The sequence below is a fragment of the Mesocricetus auratus genome, unplaced genomic scaffold (genome assembly GCF_017639785.1).
Source record: "Mesocricetus auratus isolate SY011 unplaced genomic scaffold, BCM_Maur_2.0 Super-Scaffold_100010, whole genome shotgun sequence".
Classification (NCBI taxonomy): Eukaryota; Metazoa; Chordata; class Mammalia; order Rodentia; family Cricetidae; genus Mesocricetus; species Mesocricetus auratus.
The window spans coordinates 58,117,026-58,136,942 of NW_024429194.1; positions in this window are offsets into that span (position 1 = coordinate 58,117,026).

Genomic DNA, 19,917 nt, shown 5'->3' on the forward strand with positions numbered 1-19,917 from the left:
GGTCATACACACCTTCACTACTTGCGGGTATTCTAACTGTATGAAAAACACTTGCTATTACTTCTTACCTACGCAAAACTCAAGTGGACGTGGAACAGACTTTCGAATAGTACCTCTTGATACTGTAGTAGCATCATTAAAAGGTTACAGGAACTATTGATAGTTTTATTATGAGATGTGATCTTTAGATTTCAACGTGTCCTTATTCATATGCTGAAAGGGTATCCTGTTGAAACCATCTGTTAGATAAACATGCCTGACTTGGTTTCTGGGTGATCTGAATTTGCCCTGGTCTTGACGGTACCCTGATTGTAATACTTGACTTCCACAATGCAAATTGTACTCGTTACTTGCTGGGTGAGCATTGGTATCCTCTCTGGTACTGGAAACAATGTGACACATGAAACAGGGCAGAAGACAATTTCCTTCCACCATGTGGAATGCCAGGGATTACACTGAGGTCACCAGGCGTGGCAACAAGCACCTTTACCCAATGAGCCATCTCTTTAGAAAACAAAGCATCAGCATCATCAGCATCATCATCATCATCATCATCATCATCTCCCTAAGTAACCCAAGCCAGCTTCAAACTTGCGAGCCTGCTGTGACAGCCTCCCTGGCACTGAGGTTACAGGTAAGTGGCACAAAGATTGTCATTTTCAAACAGACGTTATGCCATAAGCAATTCCACACCCTGAAATCAGTGCGTGTGCATGCACATAAAACACAAAACTACACACAACTGAAATGGCTTAGGGTTAGGCTTATGCTGTCCACAAGCTGTCCCAAAGGAGTGAACTGAAGCTTTAAAATATCAGGTGTGTGGTTATTTTTACGGGATCAAATGAAGCAACTAGTTTGTAGCCTCAGACTCTAAGAAAGCTGCTTGGATGGTTTCAGGCAGATACTAATCCCCCCCCTTGCATTAATCAATTAGTTTCTAACTCATAAAATTTCTCCTGTATCTATGGAATAACAAGAATCCTGACTTTGTCCCTTCCCATTTCACCCAGGCTTTTCTATTCTACTCAGTTTAATGGTCTCCTCGTCCTCCAGCCCCTCCTGCTGCAGTCCTCCTGCCCAATCCATCACTTCAGACTTCCCAGTTTACCTCAGGCTATGCCTGATGGTTTGCCATTAAGTCCGGGTTCTCAAACATGACCCCAGCTGGCATCTCGCTTCTGTGATACGAAGTGAGGCTGAGCAGATCTACCCACCACCACAGCCACACCTGATTTAAGAAGTTTCTCTGTTGAAGAATTAAGCTTCCTTTAAAATGCAATCATATTTGAGGATCCTCTGTAGCTGGTAGTGCATAGCCCACAAAGTGAGACAGCTGGAGGCCATGTCCTTTTTACAGGATGTAGGTCTACGTTTGCAGCTATTTGGCTTCCATCTTTCCTACTAGAATATAGGGACCTTGAATCCAGCCTCTGTGTCCTTTTTCAATGCTTTGTATCCAAGACATGGCACAGTGTCAAAAACACAGAAGTGACACACACTTATTTGTTAAACTCCAGTATAAAGTTATCTAGAACCGTAGTAATGACCCCAGTTTTAGGCTTGTCTGAAGATTAACTATTCTGGAGTACTTACGTAGACAGGGTGAGCCTTCTTAATAGCTCTCACCTCATTCCCTGCACTGTTTCTCCTGGTTATGCTGTGTGTTTTCTTTTTTTTATTAAAATTTTATTTTTAAATTTAAATTCAAATTAGAAACAAGATTTCTTCACATGTCAATCTCACGTCCCTCTCCCTTTCCCTCCCCTCCTCCCACCCCCCTCCCACCACCCACCCAATACCCCCTCCTTTCCCCAGGGAGGGTGAGTTCTTCCATGGGGGTGTCCATAGTCTGTCATTTCATCCAGGACAGGGCCTAGAACCTCCCCCAAGAGTCCAGGGTGAGAGTGCATCTGGTTATGCTGTGTGTTTCCACATTTGCTTTTTGTCACATACTGAGGGAAAAATAGACTGTTTTAGTAAAAAAAAAAAAAGAAAGAAAGAAAGAAAGAAAGAAAAGAAAGAAGGAAAGAAAAGAAGAGAAAAGAAAAAGAAAAAAGGCCACCCTAAAAAAATAAAGGAGTCACACCCTAAAGCCCATTACCCCAGCTTGGGACAAGTAGAATCTACCACACCCTAAGGCCCATTATCCCAGTTTAGGGTGAGTAGTCCTCTGATACACCCTAAGGCCCTATTAGCCCAGCTTGGTAAGTAGACCTCTGATACACCCTAAGGCCCATTACCCCATGATTAGGCAACAGGAGCCACCTGTGCTAGTCAGACTGAAGCCATTGTGCTTACCCACGGCAAGAATTGCTTGAACAAAGACTTCCTTAACATCCATGAAAACCTTAAGTTTTGGAGGCAGTGGTAACACACGTCTTTAATCCCAGCCCACGGAAGGCAGAGGCAGGTGGATTGATGTGAATTCAAGGCCAGCCTGGTCTACAGAGCAAGTTCCAGGACAGGCTCCAAAGCTACACACGGAAACCCTATCTCGAAAAAGCAAAAGCAAGCAAACAAACAAAACAAAACAAAAATAACAACAAGAAAACCTTAAGTATGAAAGGCACAAATAAAGCAGTCATTGACCTGGTTTCACCTCTGTAGGTAATCCACAGCATCCAAGCTTCCAGTGCTCGCCCCAGGGTGTTCTCATTTGTGTGCCGGTCAGCAGCTCACAGGGAAGGCTGCTATCTGTCCACGGTTTCATTCCACTCCACCCTCTCCGCCCGGTCATCCATGAGCGTCTTACTAATGTCCACACTTCAGTTTTCCCGTAACTCCCAGCAATGTAAAGTAGGAAGAAAAGGCCACACAAGTGCTCTCTTGTTCTTCATTTTTCTACAAGATTACAGGGCTTGTGTGGCACGGAAGACTGATGCACTGAACTCGGAATCGAGATTTCTGAATTCTGAGAGGAAGAGATTAAAAAAAAAAAAACCAGTATCCACGAGAGGAAGAAAGATTACAATCATCACAAGCCTTGAAAAAGAGCCTGTGGCTAGCTCAACACAGGAGGACAAGCAGGCCCAATTCCCTCGGGGAATGTGCCAGGCTTCTGATCAAGTCAACACACTTTCTGGATCCTCCGATCTGTCCTTTCACACATGTGCCCATTGCTCTCCCTGCTCCCCTGGCTTTACTGTTGACACAGCTGAGGTGTTCAGCCCTGCCACCCACACACCTTCATAAAACATCCGGGTATCTCTCTGCTCAATGGCATGTGCGTGAACCACTGCACAGTAAATCCCTCAAGCAGATGTTGCCTCAAATAACCTCAATGGGACTAGTAAGGAACAAGGCCTCCTGAAGGCCCAGCCAGGGTTATGTAAGTGGGCTTTGGCAATAGAGCTTTGGGCTGTCTTAAACCAGGAATGACTATGATTGCTAATAATAGCTATCCCTTAGTAAGTCCACAGGCACCAGCTGCTTGATTTACGAAATAGTGATGACAGGTGGCAGGCATTGCTTGTACGTATTACGTGCTAGGCAGCCCTGGATGCCTTTCATCCCTAACCCTTTCCCTGGCTACTTAAGGGGTTGATACTTCAGCACAAAATCCCTAGGAAACTGTGGTGTAGATGGATTAAACAACCTGCCAGGTTACCCTACTCGGACACCCCTTGAGGAGGGAGGGTGAGACGATGCAGTACCAATGACTCAGGCACCGGGAGTAGCAGAGCTTACTGCAGACGTGCCTACCTAACCTTCACTCTAGAAGTACTCAACCCTCTCATTTGAAAACTTCCTGGGGTGGGGCAGCGCTCAACAGGGAGCTAGTAAAGCAATCCTGGTAATGCTTCATGGTTTAATGCCCCACTTTAGAACTCCGAGTCAGTGGCACATCCGACCCTGGTTCTACGGACTGCGGTGGGTGGGGATCTTCAGTGCTCCAGAGGCAGGCAGCAGCTTCCTGCTGCTGTGTGAGGTCTGGGCATACTCTATTGAACATTTGCCTCCTGTTATAAAAGATTTGGTCTGCAAAATAAAACACAGAACAGAATAAAACCTCACATTTAGTGCCTGAAATTTACTGAATTTCAACTCTCTCTCTCCTTTTTTTTTGTTGTTGTTTTGTCTTTTGTCATTAAATATACTCATGCATCACACATGTAGAAGAATCCATGTCAGAACCCCGACAAGGTATGTGGGTGACTGACATCAACACTCTTTCCCTGGCCTTCAAAGGACACATCCTGAGGGTGACAACCTGTTTACAGACATTGTTTCTTTACCAATGCCAGAAAAGTTTATTTTGAAAGCATCTAGCATCTTTTATCAGCCAGTGAACTTTTTTTCAATCATTTTCGACATGAATAAGACAAAAATCTCAATGATCAGAAAAACACAATGTGAATAAGGGTTGAATTCGTAAGGCTAAAGCTGGAATGTTAAGCACCTTGAATTTTTAGACACCACTGAAGGGATCTGACCATTGTCAAGGACAACCCATAGTATCATAAATAAACTGAACTACAATAAATACTGATGTATGTCCTACCTTTTTATATTGTTACGAATGTATAGATTTCTTGTAAAGTTCTTATTAGTCATAAATTCCCTTTATAGTTCAAAATGCTGGGGTTTTTCTTTCTTTTTTCAGCCAACTTTGGATATGTTCTGAAGGTTTTCTCTAAACTTTTTTTCCCAGAGACGCCACTGGTTGACATTTGCATAGTCATTTGCATAATGTTATTCCTGATAAAGCGCCGGTTCTCTGAAGAAGAAAATTAGCAATTATTATTTTACCACTGAATGAATGATAGCACAGGATGTTAGCTACCAACCTCATTTAAAAACTTTTGAAAGAGGGCGTAAAAATAATAATATGAAGACATGTGGGATTAAAGAATTAGCATCCCATCACGTGATACAGACTTCTCAGTGGGTGATTAAAGGTGTTCAGGGAGGAGAGGAGGGACCAGCTTGTCAGTTGCCAGCAAGGAAAGGAACAGAGGCAAATTACCCCAAGCACACCATTTAATGAGGCTTTGTTAGCGTGGAGGGCTGCAGTGCTGGGTGACAGCTGGCACTTAAGAGTCTCCTTATTAAGGCAACATAATTTTGTCCATCTGTGAGCTCAGAAAAAGGGACAGTAATGGCTCACTCTAGCCCAGAGTCACACATGGCTCTAATTACAACACTCTCCCTTCGAAAGACACCATATACATCTACCCTGTACACACCCATCCATGGACCCATTTTTGCTTAGAGCTAAAGGGGGATTTTTATAATTTCACTCCCCTTTTAGGTGACTCCACATCTTCAAATGGCAATTTAAGGAAAGCTCCTCTATTCCTGAGAAAGCAGTGCCAGCTGGGCTTCCTCCCCAGGGTAAGGTGACAAGCCATCAAGACACATCATTAGCAGGACACTACAGATGATGGGGTGAGGGAGAGGGCTTCCAGCAACTGCTGAGCCATATTGTCTCACACGTCCAAAATGTCAACAGCCTCAGCCTTCTTGGTGGGTTGAAAGGCCAAAGGTCACGGACACTGGTTTACTCACAGGGTAAAAACTCTTTAACAAGAAGACCCTTAGGATATATTTAAATTTTGTCTTATAACTGAGTATTGGAGCTTTTTGAAAGTGAAAAATGAAAAAAAAATGTAATTCTGCTACCCAGAAATAAATAATAATATTCTAAAAGTGATATCTTTTGTTCTATATGATGTATGTTTGTTGAGTATTTGTCAGTACATATACTAAATCAGTTTATAACCTGACTTTTCTACACAAAAATATCCTGGTAATGCATTTTCCTTGTTTCTCAATATCTGACACTCATTATTTTTAAATGACTATCTAATATCTCAATTATAATAATCTATCCCTAATTTAACCAGTTTCCCCAGAGTATGCGGTTAGAGTCTTGGGGTCTTTGGATTTTTATTCAACATTGAAAAGAAACTATCAGGAAATTGTATTTGCATTGATTTCTAGGATAAAGAATGAATTTCAATGAATTTGTGTTAAGCACATAGTGTCTATTCATGTTTCACAAGTTACCACACATACATAGGACGAGAGTGCACGGGGAGTGCTAGGTGAGGTCAGAGGACCTCAGCCCACAGGTGAGAAAGATTGGTTGTAGCAGTTGTCTGAAAAAGACATTCTGTGTGTAGGTACAGAGGTAGACACTAACACACTAACATCTCCTCAGACTTAAAGCCTCAGTGATCTTGGCCCTCTGAAATGCAGGCATTGGTGTATTCCCAGTAATCTGTACATGTAACATTTAAGAAAACATTTGCAGTGGGGAAAAAAATGGACAGTACTGGAGATTGTCCTACGAAAGGGAGTAAGTCATCCCCAGAAAGACAAGCTTCCTCTTATATGTTGCTGACCACGGCTTTTAAGCCTTAGGAACCATTTTGTTGGTGGAAGTAGGAAGTCATTGGATGTTGTAAGAGCTTAATGGGCCATCCTAGTGGGAGTATAGAACAGAAGGACGCTGAAGTTAATGTTGACCATGACGGGGCTGCCCTGAGGTTTTAGAAGGGAATAAGTGCTCTACTGCGAACTGGGATAGGAGCCATTCAGGCACTATATTAGCCAAGAATCTGGCACTTTTCCACCTGTCCTGACAGCCTGAGTGGGGTTAAATCTGAAGGTGATAGATTGATTTGTTTGGCAGAGGAAAATTTTAAGGCAAGATGGAAGCCAGGATGGTTCTGAAGAAGCAACTGTTAGCAATAAAGGGATCAGTAACATTGTAGAGGAACTTCCCATGCTTAGAAATACAATTTAAAAAGGTATCCTGGAGGCACAGCTCTATGCCTAAGAGGAGGCTCTGCCTTGTGAAGGTCCATGCTCATTTATAGGAAAACAGCTTGAGACAAAGGTGTTCTCTGCTCCTCAGAACAAACTGCTTAGCTAAGTGTTTCCCCAAGGTCAGCACAGAGAAGCTGGTCTGAGGGGGCTGGGCTTGTATCTTCACCAAGCAGCAGAACTTGGCAGTGTTGTAAGCACCATACATGTGACGTCATGGAGGAAACAATATTGGGAAGAATTTAGAGGGAGGCTCAAGGTAGGGACGGTGGCAAGGCTGGCACATTCCAGGGAGATGCTGTGACAGACCAGTGTGTGACACCGTGAAGGTGACTTGCATCACTGCAACAGACAGCCCAGGATACTGGAGATGCCAGGACCAGAGGATGTAAACCAAGGAGAGCCACAGTTGTGGAGTGCAACTCACCTAGGCTGAACAGAGAAACCTTCAGGTGGCTTGAGTCTACCTGAGCCCATTGGAGCCCAGTTCGTTTCATTATAATCTCTAAATGAGGGACACAGCTACAGAAGTTGGGTTCCAGTTATGTTTTGATGTAATAATTACTTTTTATGACCCAACTCTTAATTTTTAGAATAAGAATGTTTGTTCTGTGCCATTGCATATTGGAAGGATATGACTTGGGTTTTTTTATTTCAATTTTTTTTATTTCAAAGGATCTCACAGTGAAGACACTTTAGACTTTTAAAGTGTTAGAAATTTTAAAGAGTGCGAGGACTCATAAAGCTGAACTGTCTCTTAATAGAGATATAAGTGAGACCTTGAGGACAAGAGCTAGAAGCTTATGGCTCAGTCTCTTGGGTTCTGAAATTACACATGCACCACCATGCCTGTGAGGAGTACAGCTTTTGAGGAATAAAACCCATACAAATCTTTTTAAATTGTCTTCACCGGCTATTCTCTCCTCGGTACACACGCTTGGAGGTTTTAACCCAGTTTTCACAGTTTAATATTTAAAACTCAAAAAGCTAAGAGGCTTCGGTCATTTCCATGTTTAGTTATGTGTAGATACATGACCAAAATATAGTACATGCCCATCCAAAAAGAATATAAAATGACCACACAAATGTCTTCCACTATAATATGTAATTTCAGGACTATAAAATTTTATTATGTGGTGTTTTTTTGTTTTGTTTGTTTGTTTTGTTTTGTTTTGTTGTTGTTCCAAGACAGGTTTTCTCTGTGTAGTTTTGAATCCTGCCCTGGGACTTGCTCTGTAGATCAGGCTGGCCTGAGAACTCACAGATCCCCCTGCCTCTATCTCCTTTGTGCTGGAATTAAAGGCATGTACAACCATTGCCTTCCTTATGTTTTGTTTGTTTGTTTGTTTTGTTTTTGTTTTTTGGTAAAGGGACATGACTCAGTGTTTTCTGTGTTTTGTTTATTCTTATGTGTCTGTGTATTTATATCTGTGTACCACACCCATACTGGTGCTTGCAGAGGCCAGAAAACATAATTCCCTGGGACTAGCATTACAGATAGTAATGAGTTGCTATGTGGGTGCTGACCAGTATTATTAACCACTGAGTCATCTTCAGCCTCTCGTAATAAAGTTTTTAAAAGTATTTTTATCAATTCTTTGAGAAGTTCATACACTGTATTTTAATCTAATTCACTACCTTTCCCTCTAAACTTCCCCCAAACCCACCTACTTCCCTAGCCCTCTCCCCCAGCTCCAAGTCCTCCTTCCCCTCTCCTTTTATTTAAAAAAAAGTCCAGTTTGTGCTGTCCATATGCTCTTGGGTATGGAAGCATGCTCCAGACTCTGGTCCAGCTAACAGGTTCACAAACTTAGAGGTTCCCTCCCCTAGAACCACAGCTCCTCATTGGAGATAGAGACTCATGAGCCCTTTTCCACTCCATGTTAGAATGTTGACTGGCTGAGGCTCCTTCAGGTCCACTGCAGACAACTGCTGATGATTTGAGTTCATGAGTGCAGCAACCTGTTATATCTGGAAGACATTATTTCCCACCCGTCTTCCCCAACGTCTGCTTCTTACAGTCTTTCCAGATCTCTTCTGTGATGGTCCCTGAAAGTTGGGGCTGACGGGTGATACAGATGTTCCATTTGTGGCCAACAAATCCACTGATACTTTTTCTCTGCACTTTGTGAGTTTCTGTGTTAACTACCATCCACTGCACAAAGAGATTTCTTTGGTGAGACCTGATAGCCACACCAACCTATGAGATACATTTGAGGCCATATCCATTTAGTAAGTTAATAGTAGTTTAACCAAAGCCATTTGTGTGACCAGAAGTTTGATGCTTTCTGGAGCCTGGCAGGCTCAGCATTAGGTACCCAACTGAAGAAAACCCTTCTACCTCTCTCACAATCCATCAACAGCCAATATCTCAGAAGGAAGGAGCCCCCAGGAGCCCTCCTGACTCGTGACTGATCACACTGGCCCTGCCATCACTCAGTGAGCCAGTATTTCAGAAGGAAGGAGCCCCCAGGAGCCCCTCCTGACTCGTGACTGATCACACTGGCCCTGCCATCACTCAGTGAGCTCAATTTTCTTTAAGAGAGCATTATCTGAGACATTCTTTGACATGAACTGCTGGCAAAGGTGCTGGGGGAGTGATCACTGTCATACTGACTATGACATGGCAGTAATCTACAAATGGTTTTCTTCACAGTCTGCCAGTGTTCAGAGAAGTGGCTAGCTGACTTCTCTTCCTTCCCACCTAGTAAGATGTGTTTCACTGAAAGTTCTTACAGCTACTGGGTGTGGCTATTTCTACCAAGTCACCTTCCAAATGGTTAAGGCTGGCTCTGGGCTAGAAATAGCACCCTGAAAGAAGTGTCTTTCAGAGAGAAACACATGTACTCACACACTTAAACCGTGAGCAGCAGCACCACCGTTCTCCACCGCTGAAGCTTTTAGGTGATGCAGAGCCTGTGACTCGTGCCTAGAGGCTATGCCTCTTTCACAGGATTTAAGGATAAATCTTGATTGGTCTATATCAACTGTGTCGGATCCTAGACAATACACGATGAGCAAATATCTACTGAAAGAAGGAGGTTTGGGAAAGTGGATTTCTCATTCTTTTTAAATTTTTTTTGAAAATTGTATATATAAGTACTGCATTTAAATATTTCCACCCCTCTCCCTTCCAACTCTTTCTCATGTCCCAACTCCTCAAATTCATTGCTTCTTCTTTAGTTATTATTTTTACATATATGCGTGTATATGTATGGACACACACACACACGACACACACACACACACACACACACGACAGTCAAAGCTGCTTCTCTGTTCTCTGCAGGACTGGCAAACAGCTCAGCTAGTCTGCACCCATCCCTTGTTATTGGTCCTGCTTATGTAACCTTGGGGGGGGGGAGACGACAGAGCCTTAATCTTGTAAATTTCAGAAGCTTCCTGGAGACCTTGTCAATTTCTTTTACTTCCTGCACCAGGAAGAAATGCTTGAAGGAAATGTCTACACAACACTGATCATCCTTTAAAATCCTTACAGAAGATCTACTGGAGGCCAAATTTTGAGAAATCAAGTTAATGTGTTCTGTTATCCTCTCTTTTAAGTCCCATTTGGATCATCGGTATTCATTCCACTTAAGCCTCAGCAACTGGTTGTGTGACCTTAAGCCATTATCTAAGCTCTTTGAGCCTCAATAACCCAATAAACCTACACGAATAATACCGCTGTCAAGAGTTAGAAAGGTAATGTAGGGGACATGATTGGCCCACTGCTTGGCAAGAGGAAAAAGAGCAACAAACATGAAGTATGACAGTATGTGCCATCGTTGCTAAGGATTCAATAGAGAACGTGACCACAGAGACACATGTACCATAGTCTTTCCTTAAGCATAAAACAGATGGAAATGACTCTAATATGAAGAGTTCCATCATCTTAAAATGATTCCAAGTATTTAAACATGATGTTTGACAGGCAGAAGTTTAGTTTTGCAAAGTGCTGGAATAAAAGGTTAATTCAAAGTACTTGTACAATTCAAAAAAGTAAAGCATTTTCTTGGGTACCCAGGACTTCCTTTCTTGGGTCAAGAAAGATGATGGAGTGACAGACACAGGGTAGGCCCTTCTCCTCCATCAACTATGGTCCCAAGCAATGAAATTTACTCCACAAGGGGGAGTCAGGCTCATGCTCAATTTTCTTCGGGAAGTCAAAAAGGCATAAAACAAGATTCTGCTCAAAAACTTCTTGAAATTCCCAAAGACATTTTAGGGTTGGTCTTTTAAAATAAAAGAGTCCCTTTACAGCCCTGTTTACCACATATTCAAACCTGTTTCCCACACCCATCTCTCCTCTTTTTGTCCCTGTCTCACGACTCCTCTCTCTGCTGGCCATCTAGTTCCTGTTTTCCTCTTTGTGGCTAGTTCTCCAGATCTTTTCTTCAAAGACAACCGGAGCCCAGGCAGCCTGGCCAGCTGTGCTATCTGCTGGACTCCTGGCTGGTGAGGAGATCCTGATCTCCTCAGGCAGTGGGGGAGACTTGAAGAGCATCCCCAGAAAGACAGCTGTAGAAGGTCAGCCTGTTTTTACCTGTTTCCCCAACGACAGTGGCATACGCTATTTCTGCATGCCAGAGTTGGCCTCCACAACAGCAAAGTTAGTCTGCCGTTACCATGAAGCCTTGCCTTTTGTGCTGCTGCAGTGGAAACCACACAAGACAGCCATTATGGTCCTGCCCGCAGAAGGAGCCTTCCACACTCAGCCACTTCCTTTCTGTAGGACTTCAGCTTGGGATTCACCATACGCTGAGATCACAGGCATGGTCTGTCTCTGGGGATTGAACCCAGGACTTGATGCATGCCTGGCAAGTATTCTATCCAATCCTTATACAGAGGTACTAACAGTTTAAAGAGTTTCATAAGAATCAAATGAGATTAGATGTATTAGGGATTTTCTGATTGTGCCTTATGAGAGTCTAGAAGATGTAGCTAAGACACCATTCCAACAATGAAGAAGGAGCCAGCAATGAGTTAATGAGTAACTTCTACCTTTATACACACACACACACACACACACACACACACACACACACACACACGCACGCACGCACGCACGCACACCCCATCCCGCTGGATCCTTTGTGGATAACAATCTTTGTCTCCTTTCATACTCGCCCGTCTGCCAATGCTTTTTAGAACTGGGTTTCTAATTTCTAACTGGATGCAGCCAGTTTCCAAATGGGCTTCCACAGTGCCGCTCTGGGGTTCGGCTCCCTAGTTTTATACTCACCATTTAATCAGACACCAGAAATCACTTTCATTTGCATTATCAATATAACATGAATCTGTGTAATATGGGCAGGTGGGGAGGCCAGACCCCCTTAAACCGTTTGAGAAGTCCTGGCATGGGGCATCTGGAAACACTCAGACAAGCAGTAGTGGTGAGGCATGGTGCCCAGGAGACAAGAGGTCTGCAAGCAGGAACTGGGTGGGGCTGAGGCCAACTCCGAGGCAGTCAACTCCCTGGCACAGGGCTCAAAACCCTCCAGTACTTAACTCCTTGCCAATTGCCCAAGACTGTTTTCTCTCTTGGCTTCTGTCAGCTTCCACCAGAAGGAAACTGTTAGGCTTGAGCCAGAACACTGTGCTGAGTGGCAGCAGCGGCAAAAGGAGAGACAGAGGGCAGCTGCCACCCACGGGCAGTCCTGCCAACGGCAGCATGGTGGGAATGGCTCAGGCTGCTGCGCCCTGTGAATAACAGACAATTGAAACTCACACGTGCCATGTATTCCTATGAGTGGGTCTAGAAAAAGCTACTCAGCATATGATAAAAACTTCCCCCTATTCCGTGTGTGTGTGTGTGTGTGTGTGTGTGTGTGTGTGTGTGTGTGTGTGTGTGTGCACTCGAGAGTGCGCGCAGCTGTACATATGGAGGCCAGAGGTCAACCTCAGTGTCACTCCTCAGGACACCATCCATTTTATCTTTTGATACAAGGTCATCCATTCAACTAGACTGGCTTCCAGTGAACCCCAGGGATCCACCTGTCTCTGCCTCCCCACTACTAAGATTACAATCGTACACAAACGTGTTTTTTGTATGGAAGTTCTTAGTACTGAACTCAGGTGTGGAACCATCTCCCTATCTCAAGTTTTCCCTACCTTGCTAAACAATGGTTTTTTGATATTTTCTTTTTCTATTTATAACTTCCATGTTATATACTTAATTGTAGTGTAAAATATTATTGTGTCCCAATAGCCAAAAGGTATAAGCAAACCAAGGTACCCACTGGGCAATGAATGGATAGTCACGGTGTGATATTTGTGTTCAATTAGATATTATGTGGTCTTTAAAAGGAAGGAAGCCTGACATGTGCTACAGCTCTGATGAACCTAGACACATTGTGCTAAGTGAATAAGGCAGTTAAGAGCAGGACAAATGTGAGCTACGTCCATAAGGTGCCTGGAGTGATCACAGTTTAGAGTTTATGATGAGTACTGGAGTCTGGCCAGGGAAAACCTGGAGTGCTAGAGGAAGTTCCAGCCTGGGTAAATAAAAAGCATTCTGATGATGGGTAATAGTGATGGTGGCCCAATGATGGGAATTCTTGATATCACTGGACAATATGCTTAAATGATTAAAACAATAACATTTTCATGTAATATTATAAACACTGATTGTTAAATATACCAAGCACACTGGACAATATAGCAAGTAGATTGCCAATATTTCGCAATGTTTTCTTTTCTTTTTTTATGAAATAACAGCAAGATGAAGCTAGCTGTTTCCTCCTCCTTCCATGACATTCATTGTCCTTTCTTCTTCCTGTATACATGTTAGCTTTTTACAGCATAATAGCACATGCTAGCATCATGGGGGCTTAAATTAGACAAAAGAGACATTAGTCTTTTGTAATTTTTTTGTTAACCCAACATTTTTCTCACATTCACCTATGTGGCCCATTCATTTCTAACCCCAGAATCTTACCCATTGTGTGAGTCCCACATTGCTGGGTCCTTGTGGCTGCTGGAAGTTTTTTCTGTCCGTGCAAGTGCTGTGGTGAGCATGATGCCCACCCCTGAGTACATACGCAGGAGATGCAGGAGTGTCTCAGCTATGTAGTCCTAAAGTGGGACTCCAAGCCCTGGGGACTCCTGTTCTGCTGCACTGCATGTTCGTTTCCGATTCCTGCCCCCACCTTCGCTGAAGAGCTCCTGATCCCACCCTCCCCTCAGCAAACTTCGCTGTTTCCTCTCCACCGCTCCTTCTAAGGGGCGAGTGTTCATCCTCAGGTGGCAGGACTGAGCTGATGGTCAGGAGGTTCCTGGGATTCTGCTTCCTTCCCAGAACACACAGGCAGTGAGTGCCATTCATTTCCAAGCACAATGCCGTGCACCTAACAGGTAGCTAAGTATCTGCCAAAGGAATGAAGGGATTTCAAGCCATCTGAGAGGACCTATGGAAAAATACTGAAAATTATAACAGTCAATGTTGTAATTATTCCTGATATTAAAGTTTATGAAGGTCAAACACTTTGTCTCAGGACACCCAATTAAGAAGGGAAGGGACCTGGAAGCAATCCTGGCCAGTCACATATCCAAGTCCTGCCCTTCCTGCAACATACTGCTTTTCCTCCAAACTCAGCCAGAAGACAGGAGAACAGTAGAAAACGGCCTAAGGACCTCTGCTGCTTTGACCAACTCGTTACTGTAACTTAGCTACCCTGTCTTCAGCTCAAGCAAATGCAAGCATCTTTCAATGCCGGAATTCACTTTTGCATTTGGAGCAAATGCACTTAAGCATTCATTTAGAGCCTTGTATCAGGCAGGAGAAATCACCCTATGAAAAACAAGCTGTGGCCAGCTGCTGTTGCTTCCTGCTCACTCTCATGGGCAGCCCACACCTCGGGTTTCATGTTGCAGCCCTTCTCGATGCATCAAAACCATCCATCGGAGACTCACTCCTGCAATGTAGAATTCTAAGTCTCCACCTTTCCCAAGCCCAATCCAGCACAACCTCCCTAGCCCCAGAGGATGCAGCTCCATCCTTCCTTCCCTTTGCCCAACAGAAAACCCTGAGCGCATTCCGCACTCAGCAAAGCATGCTGGCCCTGATTTAAAGGCACAGGTCTGATCTTCACTCTATCAGTCAACTTCCACGACTCTTGTTTTGTCTTTGTCTTTCTAGTGGGTCCTCAGGCTTATGTCCTTACCAAAGACTTCCACTATCTCTTTGCAATACAGAAGTCAGACTGGGCCTCTAAAAAACAAAACAGAAACAACCTCACGGTTGTCCTTATTTCCTGGGCCATTGGGGTTCTCTTCAGAAAGTCCTTTGCCATACCTTTTTCTTACCTTTCCTCTAATAGTTTCAGAGCTTGACCTACTTGGAGTTGTTTTGTGCAGGGTGATTAGTGAGGATCTAGTTGTGAGGCAAGTAATTTGCAGGATAGCTCAGCCACCTGGAGCCCACCTGCATCCAACTATACACACACTCCTCTCCACAAAGCAACCAATAATACCCCATCAATCCCTGTGTGTACAAACATATTCTAGAATTAGAGGCAGTAGGCTAATCCAGCCTGGGCTGGCTTTACTTACAGGTGCTCCAGGGCAAACTGTCCTTTGATTGAACTTTCAAGGGAAAACTTTTTATCATGCCTATACATGTCTGGGCATGATTATGATTAAAATCAGATTCATCATGGCAGACATGTGCAGTGAAAAAAGGCTTGTGTAATCGAAGCTTGTCAATCATAACAGGAGAGTGCCGCATTCTGCCTAGCAACCTCCTGGACAGTAATCAGCTATTCTTGCAGGAGCCCTCTGCTGCTCTCTTGCAAGTTGTCATAGCCCGTACTTTTGCTTTGCTTCTGAATAAAACTCCTCACTGCTTTTCTATTTGTGTCTACTTCTTCAGCTCTTTGAAAAAGATACCAAGGAATACCAAATCCAGACAGAGACTAAGGGTAGTAATTTCATTCCTCTACATGTAGATATCCAATTTTTCCCAACACAATTTGTCAAAGGATTGTCCTTTCTTCAATGTATTTTTGGGTAGCTTTCTCAAAAACCAGATGGCTGTAACTCTGTGGGTTTGTATCTAGACTATTCTGAGCCATTGATACCTGTACCTGTCTGATTTTTTTTATCCAGTACCATACTGTTTTCATTACTGTGGCTCCATAATATAATTTGAAATTAAGTGTAGTGGTCTGTCTGACACTTTTGTTGCTGCTGTTACTTCACCCTCTCCCCAGGATTGCTTTGGCTTGGGCTTTTTGTTTTTCCAAATGAATTTTTAATTATTTTCTTAGGCTTACCATAGAGGCACATGCCTTTAATCCCAGCATTCAGGAGGGAGAGGTAGGTGAATCTCTGTGAATGTGAGGCTAGTCTGGTCTATAATAGTGTGTTCTAGGACAGCTAGACTACAAAGAGAGGCTCTATCTCAAAAATAATTTTTCCCTATTTCCGTCGATAATGGTGTTTTAAGATTTCTAATAGAAATTACACTGAGTCTATAGATTGCTTGTTTCATTTTTTCTTTTTAAAGCAATTTTCACAATATTAATTCTTCAGTGCAAGGCAACCATCCATCTTCTAGTGTCTCCTTCAGTTTTGTTCTTGAATATTTTAAAGTTTTGATTGTAGAGATCTTCCACTTCTTTGGTTAGGTTCCAAGTATTTGTTTGGATTTTGGTTAGGCAATTGTGATTATGAATGGGATCATCTCTTGGCTTGTTGCTCAGCCTCTGTTTTATTGGCATAGAGGGAGGTTACCAATTTTTGTATGCTGGTTTTGTATCCTGCTTCTTTGTGTATTTATCAAGTCTAGGAGTTTTCTGATTAAAGTCTTCAGAGCCTCCTACCTGCAAAATCATAACATCTACAAATAAAGATACCTTGACTCTTTTCTTATTTATGGTACTTTTATTTGCTTCTCAAGGATAACAACTGACAAATGGGACCTCATAAAATTTAAATGCTTCCGTGCAGCAAAGGAAACTGGGAAGCACGTCAAGAGACAGACACAGGATGGGAGAGAAATCTTTGCAGAGAACCAATGTCTATACTATACAAAGAACAAAAAAGAAAGAAAGAAGCCCTGAGCAATAAGTAAAGCAACCCATCAATAGTAGGCTAGTGAAATGAACTGTTTACAAAAAAGGAATTGCAAATGGCCAACAAATACATTCTTAAAATGTCAACTGCACTAAGCTGTCAGAGAAATGCAAACTGAAATCACACTGAAGTTCCACCTTACTCCATCAGAATGACAGTCATTGAGAAAACAATGAATGCCAGCAAGGACACAGAGAAAGGAGACCTCGGCAAATGCTGCTGGGAACAAAAACAAATCCAACCTCTGCAGAAACCAGCATGGAAGCTTCTCAAGAAACCAGAACTAGAGCTTCCATATAAACCACTCTACCACCCCTGGGTTTTTACCCCCCAAACTCTAAGTCAACAAATCACACGGAGATTTGCACATCAATGCTCAATGCCACATGATATATTGTAGATAAGTTATGGAACCAGTCTAGGTGCCCAACAACTGAGGAAATGTGATAAATATACTCAACGAGATGTTTCCCCAACCATAATGAAGAACAGAGGGGAACAGGGCTGGCCGTATACAGGGCACATATACTCAATGCACAGTATGGGTGTGGGGGATTCGAGTCCCTCCCTCAGAAGCTCTCCATGGCTGCAGAGGATCTGCCTCTCCTTCTACTCAGTCCTCAGCACGTGCGAGCACTAATGTGGGTTCTTCTGTGCATTGGCAGCCTGGGTCTTTCCTGCACAGGCAGGTGGATTCAGAGACATGCTTACTCAAGGCTCCGTTGCCGTACCCTCTGGCATGGTCCCCTTCTCATTGAATATCTGCAGTTTGCACACAGTTCTTAACTTGTGTAAGAGAGGTTCATGCACTCTTTCGTAGTTCTCGCAATTGAAAATAAAGAACCTAAGCTCAGCCTGGATTGGAGGATGGGGCTGGAAGAGCTGAGTTCTTCTGCCAGATGGAGTCAGCACTTGGCAGTTCTGTTTACAGTTTGCAGGACGGAAGAGGCAAGCAAGTTGGGAAAAGTGAGGGGTACATACAGACGATAGAGAGGTGGCAGCCAGGCTTCTGCCTGGCCTGCAGAAGGCTGGGAAGAGCATCACCCTGCCCGACTTCCACTGTACGACTAAATCAGAGGAAGCAGAATTTTCTTGAATTCAGTTGGGGTCACATAGAAACCAATCAGTATTTGACTTAAGAAAAATCTTGGAGCCGGGTGGAGGTGGCGCATGCCTTTAATCCCAGCACTTGGGAGGCAGAGGCAGGCAGATCTCTGTGAGTTCGAGGCCAGGCTGGACCGACAGCCTCCAAAACAATACAGAGAAACCCTGTCTCGTAAAAACCAAAAAAAAAAAAAAAAAAAAAAAGAAAAGAAAAAAAAAAAAAGAAAAATCTTGGTCCTGCCAAGGAGATGGGTCATAAGACTTGCTCAGGTCAGAGGGAGGAGACCCTGGATGCTACCTACACAGATATGAGGGTATAGATAAACAGTAAATTGTCAAGTGCCAAATGGGAGGGAGTCCTGTAGCTACCTCTGTTGTAGAATATTAATTTAAGGTATATTACTTTTGTTTATGCTCTAGAACATTTATTTGATGATGCAAAGATGTGTTTGATTAAATAAAATTTATCTCTGGTCAGGAGGCTGGGTCAGCTGACCTGAAGTTGTAGGGAGGAGCCAGGAGAAGAAGGGTTTCTAAGGAGGGCCAACAAGGAGGCCAAGGACTTTTGAGGAGACATGAGGAGGTAAGCTAGGTGAGCTGTTTGTTATTTAGTCTCTCTGGGAAGCAGGATTTTACCTCAACCTTTAAATCTTGATTTCTTTCTTTTGTTTTTTTTTTTAAAGTGGGACAGAGATTTAAATAAAGTTTTGTTTTGTTTTATAGCTTGAAAGAATTGATGCCTGAGGGAACAGAATTCCCTCAGGCTTCTGCTCTTGTGGTCTAGCTGCTGCTGGTAGCAGCATTGTAGTGAGAGATCTTTACCGTTTGGGCGTGGTCACAGGTGCGTACGTGATCCTGTGGGATTTGGTCTGGAGTGAGGGACAGGCTTGCTCTCTCTCATGACTGGACCAGAACCAAGTATTTTGTTCTTGTCTTAACAGGAAAATCCATCTCCAAAAGAAAAAGACACCGAATGTATAGATGCCCAAAGAAGAGAGGATAGCTATCCAGAAAGAACCATCACACAAAGAGTCTGACATATGATACCAATGTACAATTCTACTGAACGATTTCTACACAAAAATCTATTTCCCTTTACTTCCTAGTACTCTTTTAGTCCCAATTCATTTAAACTAACGCTGGCTTGGAGTTGGATTTGGCTTTCCTTCAAGGCAAAATGGCTGTTGTTGAATAGGATAACCATAGCTTAAGAGGCAGCTACAATTAAAAAAAGAAAAACAACAAATTGGTGTCCCATATTGGGTGCCACTATGTAATGTATGTTTTTTATTTTTTACTCTTTTGGCTTTGTGAGGGGTCAACCACCCAGCTCCCAAATAACTCACACATGGAGGCTTATTTTAAGTTGTGAATGTCTGGCCTTAGCTTGGCATGTTTCTGGCCAGCTTTTTTATTCTAAATGATCCCATCTACCTTTTGTCTCTGGGCTTTTAGCTTTCTCTATTTATGTATACCTCGCTTTCACTCTTACTCTGTGACTGGCTGAGTGACTGGCCCATGATGTCCTCCTCTCCTCATTCTCCTCCTTCTCTCCTTGCTCTCTTCATTTCTCCTGTTTATCCTCTCTGCCTGCCAGCCCCTCCTATCCTTGCTCCTGCCTCGCTGTTGGCCGTTCAGCTCTTTATTAGGACCACCAGGTGTTTTAGACAGGCCCAGTAACACAGCTTCACAGAGTTCAACACACCTTAAAATATTCTCCAACACACCTCCCCGCACCCCTACTCTTTCTCACAAACCTTCACCCCATGACAAAGTCTGGGCGAGGGACAGAGGACCCAAAGTAGTCCCATCAGGTGTTGAATGAAGGCAGTGTTGCCATGCTGGGAAGACTGGAAACCCTGAACCCTTTTGTCTATGGGGGGAAGCCCCAGGCTTCCGGTGAAGAGACTCAGTCAGTTGTTTTCATGTGGAAAAACAAACAAATGCCCTGGGCCACTGGAGATC